This window comes from Hyperolius riggenbachi, chromosome 5 (assembly GCF_040937935.1).
Source record: "Hyperolius riggenbachi isolate aHypRig1 chromosome 5, aHypRig1.pri, whole genome shotgun sequence".
Classification (NCBI taxonomy): Eukaryota; Metazoa; Chordata; class Amphibia; order Anura; family Hyperoliidae; genus Hyperolius; species Hyperolius riggenbachi.
The window spans coordinates 212,269,978-212,294,294 of NC_090650.1; positions in this window are offsets into that span (position 1 = coordinate 212,269,978).

Consider the following 24,317-nt stretch of genomic DNA (forward strand, 5'->3'; position numbering starts at 1 on the left):
CGGCTGCTCTATGCCTTTTAGTTTTCGATATTTTCGCGATTGAAATCGCGGCCACAGAACGACTTTTCTCCAAAGTCAGCGGTGGCTGGATGGTATAATGGTTAAAGGGACTCTGAGCAGTGCAGTAACTATGGAAATATGCATATCATTTTAAAGCTCTCTTTCTCCTCTTTCCAATGATATCCAAACAGCTGCTCTATGCCTTTTAGTTTTCGATATTTTCGCGATCGAAATCGCGACCACAGGACGACTTTTCTCCAAAGTCAGCGGTGGCTGGATGGTATAATGGTTAAAGGGACTCTGAGCAGTGCAGTAACTATGGAAAGATGCATATCATTTTAAAGCTCTTTTTCTCCTCTTTCCAATGATATATAAACAGCTGCTCTATGCCTTTTAGTTTTTGATATTTTCACGATCGAAATCACGGCCACAGGACGACTTTTCTCCAAAGTTGGCAGCTCGATTCAGCACAATGCAATGAAATATAAGGAACCCAGGGGGATATAATTACAAACATCATGCTGGTAGGTGTGAGGATGTAATGAATTAGTTGTGGGTATGCTTAAAGGCATATCCACAGGCACTGCTTAGAGTCCCTTTAAGGGCTCTGCCGCTGACACAGGAGACCAGGGTTCGAATCTCAGCTCTGCCTGTTCAGTAAGCCAGCACCTATTCAGTAGGAGACCGTAGGCAAGTCTCTCTAACACTGCTACTGCCTATAGGGCGCGTCCTAGTGGCTGCAGCTCTGGTGCTTTGAGTCCACCAGGAGAAAAGCGCGATATAAATGTTATTTGTCTTGTCTTGTCAAATGATGCCGTGCGCTGCTGATTGTCTTCAGAGCCAGGCTCTCCTCCTAGGTCCCCCTCCTGCTACTGTGCGCTCTGCCGCTGCCCACTCCACCCTCCCTTCCCACAGAGAACCACAGCTGCAGCAAGAATGATAGCAGCAGATGGCAAACGCTCACTCACCTATCCATGATCCAAGCAATAGAGATCCCGTCATCTGAAACCCATCTGTCTCTTCTACAGTGCAGCCGCTCGCTCTGAACTTCCTGATTCTCAGATCAGACATGAAGTAGGAAGTAGTAATAGTAGTAGTAACAGAACGGCAGCACTCTAGAGGAGACAGATGGGCTCCGGATAACGGGACCTCTATTGCTTGGATCGCAATAGGTGAATGTGATTCATCTGGTGCTGTCATTCTCCCCCACTGCGGTTGCCTTCTCTGCTGGACTATCGTATTCACTGGGATGGAGGCTGCATGGTGGCTGTCTAGTTTGGGAGGAAATTGGTTGTTCGGTGGTGGGAGTGGTTATGTAATTCTGTCTGGGGAACGGCTTCCGGTTTGGCGGTGTCCAGAGCTTTCTGCTATTGCCAGGCTGGAGATGCAGGGGGAAAGTGCTGCTGTGATATCTGGCACCCTCTTCACAGGGGAGCCCCAGCCCCTGAGTGCAAATGTCCCAGCCATTCATCTCTCACTCTGCATTTTGCCGCTGCTATTCCCTGCATTGTGCACCCACAGAGGAAAGCGTGCTGTTGCCCATAGCAACCAGTAGCTCGGCTGCCCGGTGTGTGCGACATATTGCTGTGCAGCTGCATCTTCTGATTCTATTACGACATGATGGGGGGCCCAAATCAGTTACTTTGCTTAGGGCCCCATTTAGCCTTAATCCGGCTCTGCCTGAAATTGGAGCATGCAGAATAAACCTTTGCAAATAAAGGTAAATGCAAACGGTGCAATCCAGAAAGAACAGATTTTGAGAATGATGTGGAGCCTGCCATATTTATTTCATTTTAAACAATACCAGTTGGCTGGTAGTCCTGCCGATCTTCTAGCATTAGTACTGTCTTGGTCACAACCCTGAAAAAAAGCATGCAGCCAATCCAGTCAGACTTGAGTCAGAGCACCTAATCTGCATGTTTGTTCAGGGTCTACAGCCAAATTTATGAGAGACAAAATTAGTGGTACAGTCAGGCCACTTGCACTAACTAAAAGGAAATAAATATGGCATCCTCCATATTACTCTCATATCTGGTTCCCTTTAAGAAGAAATGTGAAGCACCTGTGATGGCACTTTAGAAATTGATAAAGTGATTCCTGGAAATTGTTACAGAACTTTAAAGAGACTCTGTAACAACATTTTGAGCCTTATTTCTTCTATCATATTAGTTCCTATTACTGTTCTAATGTGGCCTGTCTTACTGCAGCCTTTCCTACTTGCACTGTCTCTGTAATAAATCTTATCTCCTTTCCTTTGTTGTGTCTGTCGGACTGAGGCTGTAATGTGTGGAATGTGTAGCACTGCTTGTCATTGGCAGAAGCTTTACACACCCCCTCCAAGCTCTGCATAAGTCACACAGTAAGCTAGTTCTCAGCCTATGATACTCTGGTTAGAAGCCAGTCTTTTGTTTGTAAACACTGCCTAAAACTGTTCATTACAAACCAGGATTGCAGCAGGGAGTGGCAGAAACAGCACAGAGGGGCACAGGAGAACATAAGGAATAGAATGGTATGCTTTTTATTGTAAGAAGTTTAGAGTACAGATTCTCTTTAAACTTCATGTGATGATTTGATCAGTGATTGCCCATAAGCAACATTTGGTGGTCTTTGCTTCCGCAGTGGTGGTTAACACGGAGTTGACCAATCAGGCCAATATGAGTTTGTAGTTACATTAATTTAACAGTCAGCCAGGCATCCTCAGCACTATTCTGCTTCTCTTTATTGTTATCATGATCACGCAAGAACAATTATTAAAGTGGTAAAAAAATCTCATAGTGCAGTCATCTCAACTATAAAGCATGTACTCACACCTGAATTAGCAAAATGTTAAAAGCGACTCACCCTGCGGGGTCCTTTAACCAGGATTTAGAGGTTGGCACAAGCAGCACAAGTCAGGGACAAAACTGCTCAAGCATGGGGATGGCGGTCTTATATGCTGTGTTGGCAGTTGTTGATGGATAGCATGGTGATATAGCACTCCTGACTTGCAGTGCTTAGGTCCCTGGATCAAATCGGAACCAGGACACTATCTATATGGAGTTTTTATTTTCATTTGTGTGTTGGTTACATCTAGGCACACCATTGTCCCCCATTCCAGTAACACACAGATAACTGACTTGGTCTACCCCATAAATGGGCTTTAGACAACAATAAGGATTCAAGACGATGACTATGGTAGGAATTAGACTGTGAGATCCTCTGAAAGACATTTAGTGACATGACTATATACTCTGTAAAGTTCTGCAAAAGATGTCAGTACTATAAAATGTGCAACAATACTAATATAATTAACAATCGCTGATTTTATTTGGTGATAAGGATTATATAAACTTTTAATGGAACTTTGACTTGTTTATGGATTACACAGGAAAAACATAGGGTGTCTGTGCTGCCTCATTAGTCCAATCAGAACAATTCTTACATGTTTACATTATAGGTCAGGTGTTGCCATGTTACATAGCTCCTCAGTACCCTTGGCAAAAAAAAAAAAAAAGTATTGCTGTTAAAGGTTAGCTTTATAAAAATATAAATACCATAATGTAGACAATGACTATGGCAATTGTACAGTTTTGTTTTGTTTTGTTTTTTAATTGGTAATCTTGGCACCCCTTGGTCTGCTTATAAACTCTGAGGGGGACATTTATCAAGAATGTCTGAGACAAAATATTAGTAGGTTTTTAGAAATCCATGCAGAATTGTCTCAGACATCCTAAGAAATCACTAAATAGTGCAGATTCCTTCATAAGCTGTTAAGAATAGGAGGAGTTCGGAAGGTCTCTCAGGCAGTGCAGTGTGTGAGGGAAAATACTGTTTTATTTATTTATTTTTATTTATTTATTGTATTTATAAAGCGGCAACATATTACGCAGCACTGTTGCTGAGGTAACCAACACATCTGCTGTCAGTAGGCTCTGAGTGAGGAGGAAGAAGCCCTTCACAAATCATGTCTAGCCTGCACTCTCTATAGAACTGCTATTGAACACTTCTCAATCTGCAGCAGTTTAGGAATGGATTTGCACTTTTCTTAACTGTAGTGTAGCTCTAGAAATCCATGCTAAACTGCCACTATTATGTAGGCTTTGGGAAGTTTCTTACTATCATGCAGAACAGTTTCTCTGCTGGTTAGAACAGTTTTAGAAGAAAAAACTGTCAGTAATGCTTTGATAAATCTGGCCCTGAGATACTTGAAATCCACATACAGTATTTTGATGGTCTCCAATGTAAAGCACAGACAGAGAGCAGATAATGGTGAAATATTTGGAGTCCATGCTCATTCTCTCTCATTCTTTTCAATTAAGAACACTACCTTTTCAATTTAGAACCTAATGGAGAAATGACCATATGAGGAACCAGACAACGTCCTTTGAAATGTCTACATATTTAATTTATTTATATTAATTCAATTTTTTTTTCTATTGAAAATGACATTAACACTTGAGTATTTCTATTCAGGCTACTACCTGCCACACTTCCTCCTGTCGAGACTGCAAAGCCTTAATAAATGCCTGCTTTCTACCTGTCAGCCTAATAAAGCCATATAAAGTTTAATAATAATATCATGTACTGGCCATATTACTTTAGTAGGAAATTGCAAAGTGAGTGATGGTGAGTCTCTTGCTCTGTGTGACATTATACTTGCATATGTTCGTCATTATCTCAGAACAGAAAACCTTCAAAAATGAACTGAAAAGGTGCCAAACATACTTGAAAAGTTTATAAATTGATAATATGTAGATTTATTATTTATGTTCTCCTTTATTCGCTGCCCTTTGCTGCTCAGTGGACATTAAGGTGTTTTACAATCACATAAAAATATAAAGAATCATTAAACCTTCATTCCATAAAATAAACACACCCTCTAAATTATAGATTACTACATCCTCAGCTTGGACTTCAAATACAACAAGGAATCTTTTATTTTTATTGTAGTTTGTTGTCCCTTAAGAACACTTTTTGTACAGAAGCTTTAGTTATGAATTTATGACCAAACACAGGCCCTGATTTTGATTTGTTTCGTATACTGCATAACAAAGCAGCATAGCTGTTCTCTTTCTTCTTACAAACACGGCTTAGTTTCTAAAGGGGATTAAAGATGGCAGCGAACAGCACCATGTTACGGTTTTGAACCTAAGTAAAACATTAAGAAAAAGATAAGACATATGGGTATGGTATTAATTCACTGTATGGGATATTGATGCATAATACATTAAATGAATAAGATAACAAGTTAGGAAACTCTTAATTGTACAAAAGAAATTTTAAGATTCCCAGTGATTCTATTTTTCTCATTTATAATTGAAATTAAACGCCACTGGGCTTGTTTAATAATAAATCACAAAAAGCCAATCAGAAATCATCTTTTTATCAGTCTAATCACTCTGAGTTTTTGAACTATTACTTGTGATTGGTTGCTATCAATTATGGAACAAAACAGGATCATGTTGTTTTACTAAACCTTGCATATTGGGTGCAATATACTAAAGTTCTCTAAGACTGGGTCATACTGAACAACAATGAAGGCTGCTGGCTAAAGGGTTAGTGGAGTAGTAATTGCAATCACACACACACACCTACAGTGAGAATGTTTTTTTTTTTTTTTTTTTTCTAAAATTGTCCTAATGTCTTAAATTAATGTTCTTAGTATGGTTACATGTAAGTGACTGCTTAACCCATTCGCGTTCCGTCGTTTTCACGTGAGAAATGTTCACCTCCCATTCATTAGCCTATAACTTTATTACTACTTATCACAATGAACTGATCTATATCTTGTTTTTTCCGCCACCAATTAGGCTTTCTTTGGGGGGTACATTTTGCTAAGAGCCACTTTACTGTAAATGCATTTTAACAGGAAGAATAAGAAAAAAATGGAAAAATTCATTATTTCTCAGTTTTCAGCCATTATAGTTTTAAAATAATACATGCCTCCATAATTAAAACTCACTTATTCTATTTGTCCATATGTTCCGGTTATTACACCGTTAAAATTATGTCCCTATCACAATTTATGGCGACAATATTTTATTTGGAAATAAAGGTGCATTTTTTCCATTTTGCATCTATCACTATTTACAAGTTTAAAATAAAAAAAATATAGAAATATTTCATCTTTACATTGATATTTAAAAAGTTTAGACCCTTAGGTAAATATTTACATGCTTTTTTTTAATTGTAATGTTTTTTTTTTTATAAAAGCAACAATGTACCTAAGCGCACTAATGGACAGTGGATGGCTATTCCTGCAGGTGCAGTGATGTCTCAACAAGACAGGTCAGCCGATATAAAGAGCATAAGGAGCAATACAGTACCTCTTCCAGCCGTGTGTGTGGTGGATGGTACCTCTTTCTGTGCATAAATCTTGCTGTAATCCCGATATCCAGGGACAAGCTGGTGCTCTGCTCAGCGTGGATGGAAACTGACCACGTGATCTCCTGGTCAGCTGATACCCAGACTTCCTGTTCCTGGCTTCTCTGCACTCCACCAGTGGCTCCAATCCCAGTAGCAGTGAAGGCAAACAGCAGCACTTCCTGGTTGAGGGAAAATGAGCAGAAATAGTGTACACTGTGCGCTTAAAGAAGCCACGCAGGGGGTTATCACTTACTAGATAAGAGCTTGTTTATTTGCACATAAAAAAATCTGCAGCCTCACTACCCGACTCGAGTTTCGGCATTGTGCCTTCGTCAGGGGGTGGGGCTACAGTCCCAGTGAGCAGATTAAGTACATAAAGCTCCTCCTCCTCAAAGGGCAGTTAACCCTTGCTGAACAAATGCGGAGGGAGGGGAGCAACACAGATCTTCAATGAATAATAGTAAAACAGTGATAAGCAACAGCTTACAGTAAAATAGTAAAAAATAATAAAATAATAAAAACATCAAAAACCAACAATCAATTGCATGAAATATCCACAATTAAAGAAGATTACTCATCCCTAAAAACAATTATTCATCCCTAATAAAACAATTCAAGTCAATATTAGTGTTTAAACCAATCACCGCTAGTAATGATTTAGAAACTACTTTTGCACAGGTAGAGAAAATGCTAGTTAAAGAAAATACTTTGAAGTGGGATGTAGGTATGTTGGAACAGTATAAAACCGATAGAATCATACCCTCGACTTTAAGATGGAATCTACAATTGCATGAGGATATTAGGAAAGAGGGTGATGACCCTGAATGGCTCGCCTTTTTAGAAAATTGTGCTCTTGGAGCCATGGAGATCATCCTCACTAGGAGATCTGCTAAATTAAAGGATCTAAGCAAAAACATTGATGGTATAAAGGATCAATTAGCACCGTTTAAGGGGATGGAGGAGTACGATGTATTGTCTAAGACATGCAAAAATGCAGTCATTCAAAACGAAATTGTGGTTAAATCTAAGAAACAAAAGAAATATCATAGGGACAAATTTGATTGTAAAAATAAAAACATGTACCGATGGCAAAAGAGAAAACCGCCACCCCCTGCACCATCAAAACCTGTCCCTCCACCCCCACTGAGACCCTATTACTCACCCAGGGTGCCCTATCAAAGAGCACCAAGAGATAGACCACCTAAACATTTTGGGTATCAGAAACCTAACAATTATTTTCCAACGCACAATCGCTTTGAACTATTAGCACCGAGAACCCCTGGGGATTTTCGGGACTGGAGACCACCCCGTCCACCGCGGAGGAATCCGTATGGGGGCATTCCCTTTCAAAAACCCCCATCCCGCAAACCAAGATCACCCCGAGTTTACAACAACACACTAGAGTCTTACATGCTGCCATCACATCGAGTGGGACAATTAAGAAACGAGGAGCAAAGGGAAATACTTTGGGACAGAAAAAGACTCAGAGAAAACGAGGAAAGCGAGGAGGAAAGAGATTACACTCCAGGAACAAAAAGAGTGAGGGAGTGAAACCCTCCAACCATCAGGGTCTCTTTGAAGTAGGCGATGTAGAATTACCAGAATCCCATAAAGAGATATTGGATAAGGGACTCAAGTTTATTCCAGATGTGGGCCTGGATAAATTTCACACATATATAGACATCCACAAGTTTGTCAGGAAATTAAACCTTAAAAAGAATTTCATTTTAAATACAGCACCAGTAAAGAATGTTAAAGCAACCACTGACCAGTTTTTACACACGGGTTTTAAGAAACCATCAGTCTTCAATCCCAATTTAACAAACAACAAATTCATTGATGTTTTCAAAAAATCGATGTGCGAGAAATTGCAGGATATGACCATTAATCCCATCCACCCCTCAAGATCAAATTTCACTGTAGAAGAACGTAAAACCATGAAAGAAATGGAGAAACAGAAATCCTACTACAGCATTCCAGAATGACTTAGAGATGAATCTAAAAAGAGGTTTGGAGTGGAACATTCTGGATCAACAGGAATTCGATTATTTGAATATTAAATACCCACGAAAACCGGTCCTTTATGTCCTACCAAAGGTCCACAAGGACCCAGTGGCCCCACCCGGGAGACCAATAGTATCAGGGATTCATTCCATCACCTACCGGGTGGGGGAGTACATCGATTTCTTTTTACAACCCATGGTACAGAAAACTCCCTCATATTTAAAAGATACTCTTGATACTTTAACTTACCTCAATAATCTTCAGAATAGTATAAAGGAATGGGATGACTGTTACTTATGCACGGCAGATGTGAAGTCCTTATACACGTGTATACCCACTGAAAAAGCAGCAGGGGTGATCAGATTGGCCCTACAGGATACGAACCACTTGGCAATCAGCCAGGTGGACTTCATTTGTGAACTTTTCCATTTTTCTACAGTGTGTAACTATTTCTGGTTCGATGGGAGTTTCTATTTACAGAGAAAAGGTGTGGCGATGGGGGCCAAGCAAGCTCCGAGTGTAGCTAATCTGTACATGGCAGCGTGGGAAGATACCTTCCTACCTGCCTATTTGAACAAATCCCTACTTTTTTGGAAACGTTTCATCGATGATTGCATTTTTGTATGGCAAGGGGATGAATCCTCCCTCAAATCATTCATTGAGTATATTAATACCAATGATTGGAACTTGGAGTTCTCTGTCGACTACAGTAGGAAGGAGGTAAACTTCCTTGATCTGAACATCTTTGTGGAAAATGGACGTTTAAATACTAAATGTTTTTAAAGAAAGCGATAGGAATTCTTACATAGAAGCCAATAGCTGTCACCATGCCCCCTGGCTGCAGAATGTACCACGAGGACAATTCTGCAGAATTCGCAGAAATTGCACGAAGGACTCCGACTATTGGTCACAATCCCAGATCTTACAAGATCGTTTTGTGGAAAAGGGATATGATGAAATGCTCATATATGAGGAGAGATTGAAGGTTCTTAAAGAGGGAAGAGAAGTGAGACTTATCAATAAAACCAGCAGAACCACCGCCACCAAGAGCAGCTCTGGTGGGTCAGAGTTTGCTTTTGTTACTACTTACTCTCGTGATCACAAGAGATTCAAGAAGTTGTCAGAAAATTGGGATATCTTGAAAGAAGATCCTGTATTAGGGCCCACACTTCCAGAAAAACCAAAAGTTGTGTTTAGGAGACCCAGAAATCTGGGGAATAGACTGGTAAAAAACTGTATCCGTGAACTAAAACCACGTATGTTCCCGTTCTTGAAAGGTTTTTTCCCATGCAAGAAACCAAAGATATGTAGAATTTGCGAGTTTGGGGGGCAGAAGGTGACCACTTTCACCTCCACAGCCAATGGGAGAAGCTTTAAAATAGACCAATTCATCACCTGCAATACAATCAACGTCATATATGTATTGGAGTGCCCGTGTGGCAAACAGTACGTAGGAAGAACTGGTAGACGTGCGAAAAAAAGATGCTCGGAACATGTATATAACATTATGAACCCTGAAAAGAAAAAAGATAGTGTACCTGAACATTTCCTGAAATTTCATAACCGTGACCCTACAGGGATTAGATGCTATGCCATTGACACCATCACGCCTCATTGGCGTGGGGGCAATGTGATAAAAACTCTGTCCCAATTGGAAACTCGCTGGATTTTCCAGCTTCAGACTCTAGCACCAAATGGTTTAAACGCTAATATTGACTTGAATTGTTTTATTAGGGATGAATAATTGTTTTTAGGGATGAGTAATCTTCTTTAATTGTGGATATTTCATGCAATTGATTGTTGGTTTTTGATGTTTTTATTATTTTATTATTTTTTACTATTTTACTGTAAGCTGTTGCTTATCACTGTTTTACTATTATTCATTGAAGATCTGTGTTGCTCCCCTCCCTCCGCATTTGTTCAGCAAGGGTTAACTGCCCTTTGAGGAGGAGGAGCTTTATGTACTTAATCTGCTCACTGGGACTGTAGCCCCACCCCCTGACGAAGGCACAATGCCGAAACTCGAGTCGGGTAGTGAGGCTGCAGATTTTTTTATGTGCAAATAAACAAGCTCTTATCTAGTAAGTGATAACCCCCTGCGTGGCTTCTTTAAGCGCACAGTGTACACTATTTCTGCTCATTTTCCCTCAACCAGGAAGTGCTGCTGTTTGCCTTCACTGCTACTGGGATTGGAGCCACTGGTGGAGTGCAGAGAAGCCAGGAACAGGAAGTCTGGGTATCAGCTGACCAGGAGATCACGTGGTCAGTTTCCATCCACGCTGAGCAGAGCACCAGCTTGTCCCTGGATATCGGGATTACAGCAAGATTTATGCACAGAAAGAGGTACCATCCACCACACACACGGCTGGAAGAGGTACTGTATTGCTCCTTATGCTCTTTATATCGGCTGACCTGTCTTGTTGAGACATCACTGCACCTGCAGGAATAGCCATCCACTGTCCATTAGTGCGCTTAGGTACATTGTTGCTTTTATTTTTTACTTTTGGGGCTTGGGACTCGCCTCCACCTTGTAGCTGCACACCACTCTTTGATTTTGCGCTGTGTCTCATTGCTCCAGTTTTTTTTTTTATAGTAAACATTTTATTTGGGTAGTTTTGGGAGGGTGGGAGGTAAACAATAGATTTATAATGTAAATGTGTGTTAATTTTTATTTTATTTTTACTTTCAGTTGTAGTATTACTTTTTGGCCACAAGATGGCGGCCATGAGTTTGTTTACATTACGTCACTCTAAGCGTAACACACGCTTAGAGCGACGCATGGGGAGGTGACAGCCAGAAAAAGCACAGTTTCCGAGAGAAGCTGTCGCTTTTTCAGCGGGGGAGAGGAATCAGTGATCGGGCACCATAGCCCGATACATTGATTCCGTGGCTACCGAATCCGCGGCCGGGAGTGCACCTGCACGCGCGCGATCGGCCGCGGGAGCGCGCGGTACCGCGCATGGTTCCTGGACGTAGATTCTACGTCCAGGAACCAAAATAGGTTAATGCAGAACTACGAAACAAATATTTTTCTTTAAAATTCTGCTAAATCAGAAGGATTTTGATCTAGTAAAACAGATCTTATCTGCTAAATATTGATTGTCTCTACAATATCACATGAATGCAGTACAAACAACAGTGGAAAATCCTAAATATCATCACACAGAACCACAGCCGTGAGAGCCATTTCTGTCTGACTCCTAGGCTCTCATTCACAAAATTTAAAATCATGGTTGGTCTTACTAGCTGTGCTGTCTCACAGGGTCTATACTTTAGTCATTTCAAAGCAAAAAAGATGAAACTCCAGCACTCTCAAAACTACAGCAGGAGATTGGACTCGACTCCACTTGACATTAGATTGTGAGGGTGTAATCCCCTTGAAAGGCTTGCACAGGCTGTATGGCAGTAGATGAACTTGTGTGGGAGGGAGAGACGAGATGAGGCCAGCACTGCGATTAGGGTAATTTATTCAGATAGTAAAAACAGAAACACTCACAGTCAGCAAGGTTGGATGCAAAGCGGAAGAGTGGGCGCCAGGGCTATGTCCCCCTGTGGACGTCCGTTTTGCGCTGCTAGCGCTTGTTCACCACAATGGGGAGAGTTCTCCCCATTGCGGTGAACAAGCGCTAGCAGCGCGAAACGGACGTCCGCAGGGGGACATAGACCTGGCGCCCACTCTTCCGCTTTGCATCCGACCTTGCTGACTGTGAGGTTTCTGTTTTTACTATCTGAATAAATTACCCTAATCACACGTGCTGGCCTCATCTCGTCTTTCCCTCCCACACTATACTTTAGTCATACCCCCATAAGTGAGAACAGACATGGTAGTCGGGTGGCCATTCTCTCTCCCTTTCTCTCCCCATTCTTTGAAGACCATTCGGTCCACCTATTCTCTTCTTCCCACAATGTCAATTATCTTTTGGTTTCATGGTCCTTCTTCTTTATTTTTAGATACCTCTCTGCATGGCTTCTCCTCTCTTTGTACAATGAAATTCCTATGATTATTATAGGTGTGTTGACTCCTGTCAACAATAGTAATTCTGCCACCATCAAACTTCTTTCACTAACCTTCTCCTATGGTCTTTCTCTCATGCTCTGGATTCTCTCCTATCTTCATCTTCCTTCACTGACTCTGATGCTGCAGATATAAATTACCACAACTCTGTCATGTCAGTCCTAGACACTTTTGTCCCTTTTACCAATACCTGTCCATACTGAGTCAACCCCCAACCCTGGCTGACCAAAGCCCCTAAACGTCTGAAAGGGTGCTCTAGAGCAGGGCTTTACAACCTTTCCACTAATTGTACCACTTTTATTGCTTGAAAACTTTCAAGTACCAGCAGTTTGCCTGCACAGTAGATTGGATGCGATCGGGCTTGGCTGTTTCTGCTGGAGCCGGAATGGAGAGCAGCTACTGTGCATGCGCACACCGATGAGGAGAACTATGGGGCTCCCAGCACTGGATCCCATCTACTGAGAAGGAATGGGGAAACATCTTTAGGATACAAAGGCCTCCCCTTCCCTGAGGTAAGTAAGTCACTTTTTTCTTACAAGGTACACTTTAAGGAAAAAAAAGGCATTTGGGAGGGGAAAAGTAGGAGGCATTGGTGAGGAAAAAAACTACAATTAGATCGCTAGCCTACATATTGTCAGTATTGGCAATCAAGAGGTAGAGTGCCAATATAGGTAGCCATACAAGTTCCCCCCCCGCGCTTAATTATAGGTAGCCTGGCCCCACCACCTGAAAGCTAGGCAGTGACTCCCCACAAAGTTCGGATCCCCCCCCTTGCTCACTTCTTGCTGTGCTGCCCTGCGGAATAGTTCACACCTCAGAACATTGGTAAGCCAGCCGCAGTGAAGAGATAGCCAGGCAAGAGGTGCATGGTGACGGCGCGTATACTTCAAATGAGCAGTGATGTCACTTTCTGTATCTGCGCCGTCACTGTGCACCGTTGGCCTGGCTGTCTCCTCCACACTAATCAGAGGTCTGAAGTATGCTGCAGAACAGCGCAGCAAGGAGCGAGGGAGGGGGAGCCAAACTTTATGGAGGCAGGACAGGACCAGGACAAGTGGCAGGTGGACAAAAAAGTGGCAGGCAAATCTGGTGTGTACCACCTGGCCAACAGCAAAGTACCACCGGTGGCAAGCGTACCACAGGTGCAAAGCCCTGGTCTAGAGAGATTAACCTGTCTAATTAGGCCTTATCAACAAGTAAACAGCAAGTGTAAATTAGGGCTGTCTGGTGTGCCACTCTATTCCATAGTTTGGGCTAATATGTAAACACAGGAGGTTAACCCTTTTGTGTTCCTAGGACACCAGAAAGTAAACACTGCAGGGTTTTTGTAAGATTTCTGTAAGTTGTAAGAAAGAAATGTTTTTCTTTAAAGTTATGATGCTGTTGCTTATCTCCTTAGAGCAGAGAGGAAGTTCTCAGTTTAGGTCTGCTTCAAGAGCTGACGAAACCAACAGGTTTTGGACTAGTCCATCTCCTCACGATGGAGTCTCAGGGTTTCCCTTTGTTTTCAAAAGCATTTGCTGAACGGCCATTGTTAAGTCTGACTGCCAAAATAGTGTGCGAGTAGGGACGCTGGCTGGTCCTATTTTGGTAGTTAGACTTAGCAACTGCCATTTAGGAAATTATTTTAAAAAACAAAGAAAACCCTTTGCATCCCCAATGAGGAACTCCACTAGTCCAAAACATGTTGGTTCTGAAAGATTTTAACTGCTTACTTTTTCACTATAGTGAACCGGAAAGGTCAGGATGTACTGCTGCATTGCTGAGCTTATTTCAGTAATATCTCAGACTCTCATGTGCTGTGCTGTGTTCTGACGATGAACTGCTGCATGCATTTCTGTGCCAACACAGTGCTGTCTCATTTCAATCAATACTGCCATGCAGAGCAAAACACGTGCCATACATTTTTGTAAAGAGAAGTAAATGGTTGGCACTCCAAAAAATTGGTTCAGACAGATCTGTAATTCATTCTGTAATTAAGATAATCCAAAATTCCAAAGCAACAAAGTACCTCTTTATCAAGAAAAAACAGTGCAAGTTAATCTGAAAAACAACTCAGCAACAATAAATCACCATAATGCACAATAAATAAATACATTTAAAGCAGCCCAAGAAAAAGAGGGTCACCATTGTGGAGGAACACCAGTGCCAAGCACTAAGGTAGAGAATGTGTGGACAAGTTTCAAAGGTGGCTACAAGTGCTGCTAGCCTGGAAAGAGAACCACTATGAAAGTTGAAGCCAATAAATGGGTCATTAGACTGGAAGCAAGATAGGAAGATAAAAAGCCAACATAGGCTTTTTCCTCCACTCCCTCTCTACAGTTATCCATATAATAATTCCTTTTTTTGTATAGCGCTTTTCTCCTGTCGGACTCAAAGCGATTGCGAGGCAGCCACTAGAGCGCACTCAGTAGGCAGTAGCAGTGTTAGAGTGTCTTGCCCAAAGAACTCCTTACGGAATAGGTGCTGGCTTACTGAATAGCAAGAGCCAAGATTTGAACCTAGGTCTCCTACGTCAGAGGCAGAGCCCTTAACCATTGCACTATCCAGCCACCATATCTGACACCTGTCACTGTTAAAGATAGCCAGTTTTAAATTGTGCAAATCGTGATGCAAATCTAGCCCCCAAAACACAAAATGAGGTGGCAAATCAACATTCAACACTGAGGATCTCAAGGCTTGTGTTTGCGAAATAAATAAAATAGGAAAGGAAGAAGGAAACAATTGGAAAAGGATAGTTGAAAAATGGAAGTTGAAAAATGACAGTTGGAAAATAATGGCAGTCAAAAAACAGTTGAAATATGGCTGTTGGAAAATGACAGTTGAAATAGTTAAAATTTGGCAGTAGTAAAATGACAGTTAGAAAATGGCAGTTGGAAAATGACAGTTGGAAAACGGCAGTTAAAATTTGACAGTTGGAAAATGGCAGTTAAAATTTGACAGTTAGAAAATGGCAGTTGGAAATAACAGTTGGAAAAAAGCAGCTGAAAAATGACAGTTGGGAAATGGCAGTTAAAAAATGACAGTTGGAAATGGCAGTTAAAATTTGACAGTTGAAAAATGACAGTTAGAAAATGGCAGTTGAAAAAGTACAGTTGGAAAATGACAGTTGGAAAATGGCAGTTGAAAATGGCAGTTAAAATTTGACAGTTGGAAAATGGCAGTTAGAAAATGGCAGTGGAAAATGACAGTTGGAAAATGGCAGTTAGAAAATGGCAGTTGGAAAATGACAGTTGGAAAATGAAAGTTGAAATTTGACAGTTGGAAAATGGCAGTTGAAAAATGACAGTTGGAAAATTTGACAGTTGAAAAATGACAGTTAGAAAATGGCAGTTGGAAAATTACAGTTGGAAAATGACAGTTGGAAAATGGCAGTTAAAAAATGACAGTTGGAAAGTGGCAGTTAAAATTTGACAGTTGGAAAATGGCAGTTAGAAAATGGCAGTTGGAAAATGACAGTTGGAAAATGGCAGTTACAATTTGAAAGTTGGAAAATGGCAGTTAAAAAACAACAGTTGAAAAATGATAGTCAGAAAATGGCAGTTGGAAAATGGCAGTTGAAAAATGACAGTTGAAAAATGACGTTCAACTTTTAACTGCCATTTTCCAACTGTCATTTTTTAACTGCCATTTTCTAACTGTCAAATTTTAACTGCCATTTTTCAACTGCCCTTTTCTAACTGTCGTATTTAAACTGTCATTTTCCAACTGTCAAATTTCAACTGTATAAAGGACCACTACAGTGAAAAAAAGTGAGCAGTTGAAGGAGAAATTAAGTGAGAGGCATATTGAGGCTGCCATATTTATTTCATTTTAAGCAATTCCAGTTACCTGGCTATCATGCTGATCCTCTGCCTCTAATACTTTTAGCCACAGCTCCTGAACAAGCACATGCAGATCAGGTGTTTCTGACATTATTGTCAGATCTGAAAAGGTTAGCTGCATGCTTGTTTCTGGTGTGATTCAGACACTTCTGCAGAGACATAGATCAGCAGGGCTGCCAGTCAACTCATATAGTTTAAAAGGAAATTAATATAGCAGCCACCGTATTTTTCTCACTTAAAAGGAGTTCTTTTGCATCCTAGGAATCAAACAAGCTGACACTTACCTGGGGCTTCTATCGGCCGCCTGCAGCAGTAATTCCGATGCTCTCTCCGTCCTCTTCCGATGCTCCGTTCCCCGCCGTCGGTCCTGGTGTAATCACACGAGTTATTACACTGTGGCTGTGCAGTAAGCTCCCGATGACGCGAGCAGGTGCTAACATTATTCGTCTGTTTAGACAAATATTAAACCGGCGGTGGGAAACGGAGCATCGTAGGAAGACAGCACGGGACATTACAGCTGCAGGGGGTCGATAGAAGCCCCAGATAAGTGTCAGCTTGTTTGATTGATTTTTAGAATCCCACAGAACCTCTTTAAAGAGGACCTAAACTCATGCACTGCAGTCAAGGAAAACAAATACTACTGCGTATGCGAACACACCGGCAAGGAGAACTTTGGGGCTCCCAGAGCTGGATCCCTTCTACTGTGGAGGAAGGGGGAAACCTCTTTAGGATACAAAGGCCTCCCCTTCCCTGAGGTAAGTACCCCCCGGGGCACTTTTTTCTTACAGGTACACTTTAAGAAAGGAAGAGGGTAATGGGAGGGGAAAAGTAGGGGGCATTGGTGGGGAAAATGACTACAATTAGATTGCAAGCCTACATATTGTCAGTATTGGCAATCTGTAGGTAGATTGCTAATATAGGTAGCTTTGCAAGTTCCTCTCTTCCCCCCCACATGCATACATATGAACTGGCCACCGGGAGACTTGGGCACAGGATACAGCTGGTATACGGCTATTGCTGGTAGCCGAATTGCAGTGTTTTAAAAGCAACTTCAGCACTGTCTTCTGATGGCGCAGAAGTTACTGACTGTGCGCCGCTATAGCCGTAATTCCTATTTCGGCCTATGATGGCGCCGGCTGCACCCAAATCTCCTGCACTGTTATTACAGCACCCCCCCCCCCCCCCCCTGCATAATTATAGGTAGCCTAGTCCCACCATCAGAGAGCTGAGAGCTAGGCAGTGACTCACCACAAAGTTCGGCTCCCCTCTTGCTCACTCCTTGTTGTGCTGCCCTGCGGAATAGTTCACACCTCAGATCATCGGTAAGCCAGCCGCAGAGAAGTGACAGTCAGGCAAACAGTGCATGGTGACGGCGCGTATACTTCAAATAAAGGAAGTGACCAGTGATGTCCCTTTTTTGTATCTGCGCCATTACTGTGCACTATTTGCCTGGCTGTCTCTTCCCCACTGATCTGAGGTCTGAAGTATGCCGCAGAGCAGCACAGCAAGGAGCGAGGGAGGAGGAACCAAACTTTGTGGAGGCAGGACAGGACCAGGACAAGTGGCATGCGGGCAATAAAGTGGCAGGCAAACCTGGTGCGTACCACCTGGCCAACAGCAAAGTACCACCCGTGGTACGTGTACCACAGGTTGAAAAGCCTTGCTCTAGAGTAGCTGAGTGGCCCTTGAGAAAATGGCAACACTGAAGGGAAAATTCTGTTTTATAAAATGTTCTTAATGACTTCAGGAACACACCCTCAACAACAAACCAGTCCTATCTTTTTTCCCTCAAATCCTCATAGCTCCACAACCCAAAGCAATTGTTTAGAACTTTTAACTGTCTACTCTGCCCCACCTTCCCCTTTCCTTCTCCATCTCCGTTTAACAGATAAAGAATTTGCGTCATATTTCACTGATAGCATTGATAAAATATTTAGTGACATCTCCCTGCATCCTCCAAGTCTTGTCTGTAACCCTATGCTTAAAGAGGAACTGTCACGCAAATCTGAAAATTTAAAACACATACTAATAAGAAGTAAGTTTCTTCCTGAGTAAAATGAGCCATAAATGACTTCTCTCCTATGTTGTTGGCATTTACAGTAAGTAGTCGAAATCTGACATTACCGACAGGTTTTGGGCTAGTCCATCTCTCCATGGGGGATTCTCAGCATGGCCTTTATTTTTTCTAAAGACACTCCCTGAAAAAAGATTTAGACAAAGATGCTGGCCAGCCTCCCTGCTCACCGTACACTTTTTTGGCAGTTGGACGGAGCAACTGACATTCACTAAGTGCATTTTAAAAATAAAGAAATCCCTGTAAACCCCCCATGAGGAGATAGGCTAGTCCAAAACCTGTTGGTAATGTCAGATTTATACTACCTACTGCAAGTGACAGCAACATAGGAGAAAAGTAATTTATGGCTCAATTTACTTTGGAAGAAATGTACTTCTTACTTGTATAAGTTTACATATATTTTACATTTTAAGATTTTCGCGACAGAGGTCCTATAACTGTTCTCTCTAACAACCCACTCCCCGAACAATCTCTTCCTTCACTTATCATCAAATCCCATCTTACTACTAGTGATGGCTGAATAATGTGAATTTTTGTTCCAAGCATATGTCACCACTGATTGTTTGCGGTGATCCCCATTGACTTTAATGGAAGGCAAACGTCTGAAACCTTCATGACATCCCTGCAGGCCACAAATTTAAAAAATGTGTAGAAAATGTACCAAAAACCAGGCAGTGGCATGGCGAAGGGGGAATCAGGGGCAAAATATTCAGCAAAAATTATGTATTATGTATTTTATGCAGAGGCTTGTTTCATGCGTTAATTCCAAAAATCCCATATAGTTTCTAGACTTTTCAAATAAAGGTCTTTAGTATGACCGCTGTGGTTACCTTATTCATGTAGATTAAGAGACACCACTTCCAATATGGAAAAAATGCTGCACACAGGCAGGACCGACCAAGGGTCCCTGCCTGTCTGCAGCGTTTTTACCATATTGGAAGTGGTGTCTCCTGGCTTAGTTACTGTCCAGATGCTGTTTTATTTTGTTTACATTGCAGATGGATATTCCTGGCTTAGTCATGGTCCAGATTGTATTCAATGCTATGCTGTGTTTATAGTGCAGATGTATACAATTGTTTGTGAAGGTCTGAAAAAGGGTCTACCCGAAAGAAGTCGATGTTGCCGTCTTTGTAAACAATTGATCTTACCAATTTTGATGTTGCACCTTTTTATGGGATGTTGTCTCTAAAGATGAACCTCCTTAGAAGATTTGTGAATAAATGTTTGCACTTTTTGGATATATTAAAAATTCAAGCTCATCTTTATGAAAAAAACTTTCTGGTCACTTCAAATGATTTATTATGTACTTATCCTTGTATCAAGGGCATAGCATTAGGGGGTGCAGAGGTAGCAACTGCATTGGGGCCCTTGGGCCAGAGGGGCCCTGTAGGGCCCTCCCTCAAACACAGTATTAGCTCTTTATTGGCCCTGTGCTGATAACATTCACTTCTATAGATGCTTTGAATAGTAGTAATCATTAACAAACTGTTCCCCATCCCCTTCTTGCACTTCTGACAATGTGGTTGTGCTTTATTGGTTTTGGAGAACCGTATCAATTGCTATGTATAGCATGCTTGGGGGGGGGGGGGGGGGGGGTCCCAATGCAAAATTTGCACCTGGGCCCATAGCTCCTTAGCTACGCCACTGCCTTGTATTTATATTGCTGTGGTTACCTGCCTAAAAAAAAATTATTTGCAGTCACTTTTGCAGAAATGCGTGTCATTACAAGTATGTCTATTATATTTTGAAAGTGTTTGTGACCTAAAGTTTCAACATTTGAAATATTTCAATGGAACGTGCCACCTTGCCAACTACTACAGCTTTTGTACCTGTTTTGGCTGTAGGGATAAGTCCCAAATAAAGACATTACTGTTTGTGGAGAACTTTGGATGCGGACCACCTTTTTCTGAATATTGTTCCAGTGTATAGGCCCGGCTGCCTATGGTCCTGCACCCTCCACCACAGTGCAGCTGAGCGGTGACTTTCTTTTTTCTTTCTACTACTTCACTCTACACAATCACACGATCCTTCCTGCCCAATGTAAAAGAACACCAGTCCTCAGAGAGTGTCATTCCAAATTTATGTGTGTTAAATTGTATGTCATCAAAACTATTTTTTAAATTCAGAAAATAAGTTTAAAACTATTTTCCTTTGCATTTTTAAAACTGATTTTCTCAAAAACTATAAGGTCATCATACATGGTGACGATAGCATGTATGGGGTCTTTGCGTAATCACAAATGGATTACGCAAAATAAGTTGAATTTCCAAATCGTAATTATGAATGGTTGAAATTGAAAAAAATGTTACATAAAATTTCCCCTATTCCTAATTATCAGATTATGATCATCACTAGGTAGTGACTTAAGCAAAGATTTGAACCATGGGCATCTACATAAAAGGAGGTAGCATGCTTGTGCAGTGATGTCAACTATTCTAACACTAACCCTCCTAATGCCGAACACTAACTCAGTGTAAGGCCTGACAGGTTATGTCCCTAATCAGTCTCTATGCCCCAATCTATTGCCATGGCTCTGAGCCCGGCCCATGGTATTCACCTATAGACAAGCCCTCGCGTGAACAGGACACTTTGTCTCCTGACTATGGTTACCCCCAGGTCTTAATGTGCAAGGCATACAGACTGAAGTAGAGAGGACAATAACCCACCAGAACCCCGCTGAAGCAAGTATAACACCGTTCAATAGTTTATAAGTATCACACAGGACTAGTACCTTGATTTAGGTGGATGCGGCCCTCAGCGTTGATTGTCAGTAATGACAGATGGTTCAGGAAACAGGCAGTTCATGCAAGATCCACATGCAAGATTATCCAGGCAACAAGCAAGGGTCAGTCCAGGTATAAACTAGAGTGTCCAGTAAACAAGCAAGGGTCAGTCCAGGCAGCAGGCAAGAGTATCCAGGTAACAAGCAGAGGTCAGTCCAGGCAGCAGGCAACAGTATCCAGGTAACAAAGCAAGGGTTATTAACAGCAGACAAGAATGGTCAAATACAAGCCAAGGTCGAGTTCCAGTAATTCAGACAATGTGAGTGAGCATCCAGCAACTAGCCACAGCTATGTTTATCATGGGAGATGACTGGGAGCACTCTGCAAGCTTAAATACAACTTTCATCCAATTAGTGCCCGACCACACTCCGCACATCCAATCACACAGTGGTACACCTACCTAGGTGTCAGCTGTAGCATCAGCTGACACCACACTGTCAGATGACCACAGTCAGCTGACTATTGTTTACATCTGCGGGGGAATACTGTGAACTCACCCTCCACCTATCAGAATTTGCGGCCTGCATTCCAGCAGCTGCGTCATCAGTGGGGAACAAGCGCTGAGACCTGGAAGCTGCGGATTCCGCCTGGGTCTTGGCGGAACCATTATCATCAACAGGCAAGTTCCTTCTGCTTAGCCTAATCTTCAATCTTCTAATTTTGGGAGCCCAAATCACCAACTCAGCACCATATCTCTGCAGTTTAACATTGCAATTTATTATATGCCTGCTGAAGCTGGTACTTCATTCATCTGTTCTGCTAGGAGCACCCCTTCATTAACCTCGTTAGCAGTATTGATGGTTATACACGTTAATACAAAACATGCCGTGAACAGTATTGATTTGCATACACGTTAATACTCTCCTGCACTGTCCCTTGCTTGACACATTTTGGTAAGTTACAGAAAGAAAAGGTTATGAAAATTAACCACCCTGGCGTTCTATTAAGATCGCCAGGGCGGCTGCGGGAGGGATTTTTTTTAATTAAAAAAAAACTATTCCATGCAGCCAACTGAAAGTTAGCTGCATGAAAGCCCACTAGAGGGCGCTCCGGACGCGTCATTCTGATCGCCTCCGGCGATCAGAATTAGCAAGGAAGACCGCAATGAGCGGCCTTCCTTGTTTTGCTTACCTCGTCACCATGGCGACGAGCGGAGTGACGTCATGGACGTCAGCCGACGTCCTGACGTCAGCCGCCTCCGATCCAGCCCTTAGCGCTGGCCGGAACTGTTTGTTCCGGCTACGCTGGGCTCGGGCGGCTGGGGGGACCCTCTTTCGCCGCTGCACGCGGTGGATCGCCGCGCTGCGGCGGCGATCAGGTAGCACACGCGGCTGGCAAAGTGAGCGGCAGCCTCCGGTGGTGATGGACGACCTGAGCTCGTCCATACCGCCCGGCTCCTTAATTGGATCACTTTTTGCACAGAAATCCTGGGGGAGCCACTCCAACACTATGGAACTCCCTACCTCCTTCAACATCTTCAAGAAGGCCCTCAAAACTCACCTTCTCACTCTGGCATACCACCCCTCACAATTGCTCTTAGCCCACAGCTGAACTCTGGTCCCCTACCTTTCGTGTCCCTACCTCTCCCTCTAGATTGTAAGTCTTTGGGCAGGGTCCTCCTCCTTTTGTGTCCTACCTAATCATGCACCTCCAATACTGTAAACGCATGCTATGCATTTGAGTGGACCTAACTTGCCTAATCTCCATGCTCCATCCAGTGACTGACTAAGCATTACCTGGTACTCATACTGTGCTGTGGGATCTGATTTTCTTGTATTCCTGTACTGTATTGCTGTGTGCCACCCCTAATTATTGTCTGTAATCTAAATTAATGTCCAGTGCTGCGTAATATGTTGGCGCTTTATAAATACAATAAATAAATAAATAAATTGAACGCCAGGGGGGTTAAGGAAATAATACGTTTCTCCATGAACCCCAACTGGGAGCCCTGGCACTCATTGAATTTTTGTGCACTGTGCACACTGCTGCACCATAATATTGTAGTTCTTGTGTATTTTTTTCTCAGCGCCTCCTCATGACGCATGACGTGGTCTGACCTATGTTTCCTGGAGCGCAGTGATGAAAAGTAAGGTCAGCTTGTTGCCTGTTGTGTCTAAAGCAACCTGAATCAGGTTCCATAGCTTTATAATGCAGTGAGTAGTACAAAGCTTGCAGCTGTACTGGGGAAAGGAATATTAGATAGGATCTCTGCTGAGATCTGATCAAATATCTAGTGGTGCATTGTGGCAGGTAGTTATGATCCTTTTCCACATCAATGCCCAGCATAAGGATCTTCACTAGGGATGGTCAGAAATGCACATTTCCAATTCCTCAGAAATTCTGATTTCTGATAATGCCAATTTTCACTTTTTATGATTTCCGATTTTGCGCTTTTCCAATTTCAATTTTTCCGATTTTACGTTTTTCAGATTATCCAATTTCCGAGAATGCAAAAAAAAAAGACAAAAAAAAAAGAAAGAAATTTGGAAAATCAGAAAAATGGAAACTTGGGAATCATGTGATTCGGTGGAACCCGAATGATCATCCCTAGTCTTCACTGTTTTAATGTACTGGTATATGTAAGCTGCCTTTTTTACTAGATTAGGAGTAAGACAAATAATTCAATATTCTATTGTTACTGATTAACAAATGAATAAAAACTCTAAATGTAAAATATCTAGCAAGTAATTACCTTGGAATTCACATTAAAAAGAAGAAAAGAAAATCGTGTAGGCTTTCATGGGTCACAAAGTGCAAAATGATTCATGAGAGTACATTTGTGCTTGAGAGCAGATTGATGGGAAGACAACGAATTACCTGCACTGAGTGTTGAAAGAAAAGATACACAATCATTATGTTACCTATCTCTGTCCATCTTTTGTAGAAGACAATTAGTCTGTCTTCATCAGTACTTGGAAGATTACATCTAATGTTTAAACTTGCTGTTCAGACCATGTTTTGAAAACAGCAGCATCATTAGCCTTACCGTGTGGTCTACATTTAAGTTTTCTGGTACACAAGTCTGTGCATTTCATTTCAAGTGGGTAAAGAAGTTACCATTGTTGAAGTTAGATTTGAATGATGGAGAAGTTCTCCTCTGTGTTTATAAACAGCGATGATGCAGACTTTTTTCTACTTACAGCTAAATGATACATCACTTCCAGCTATCCATCTTAAAATAAAAACCTGGCATGTACATGGCAGTTGATTGATTGATTGTCTGATTGATCATTTTGGACAAGAGGTCATGCATGGAACTAACTTTCTCAACC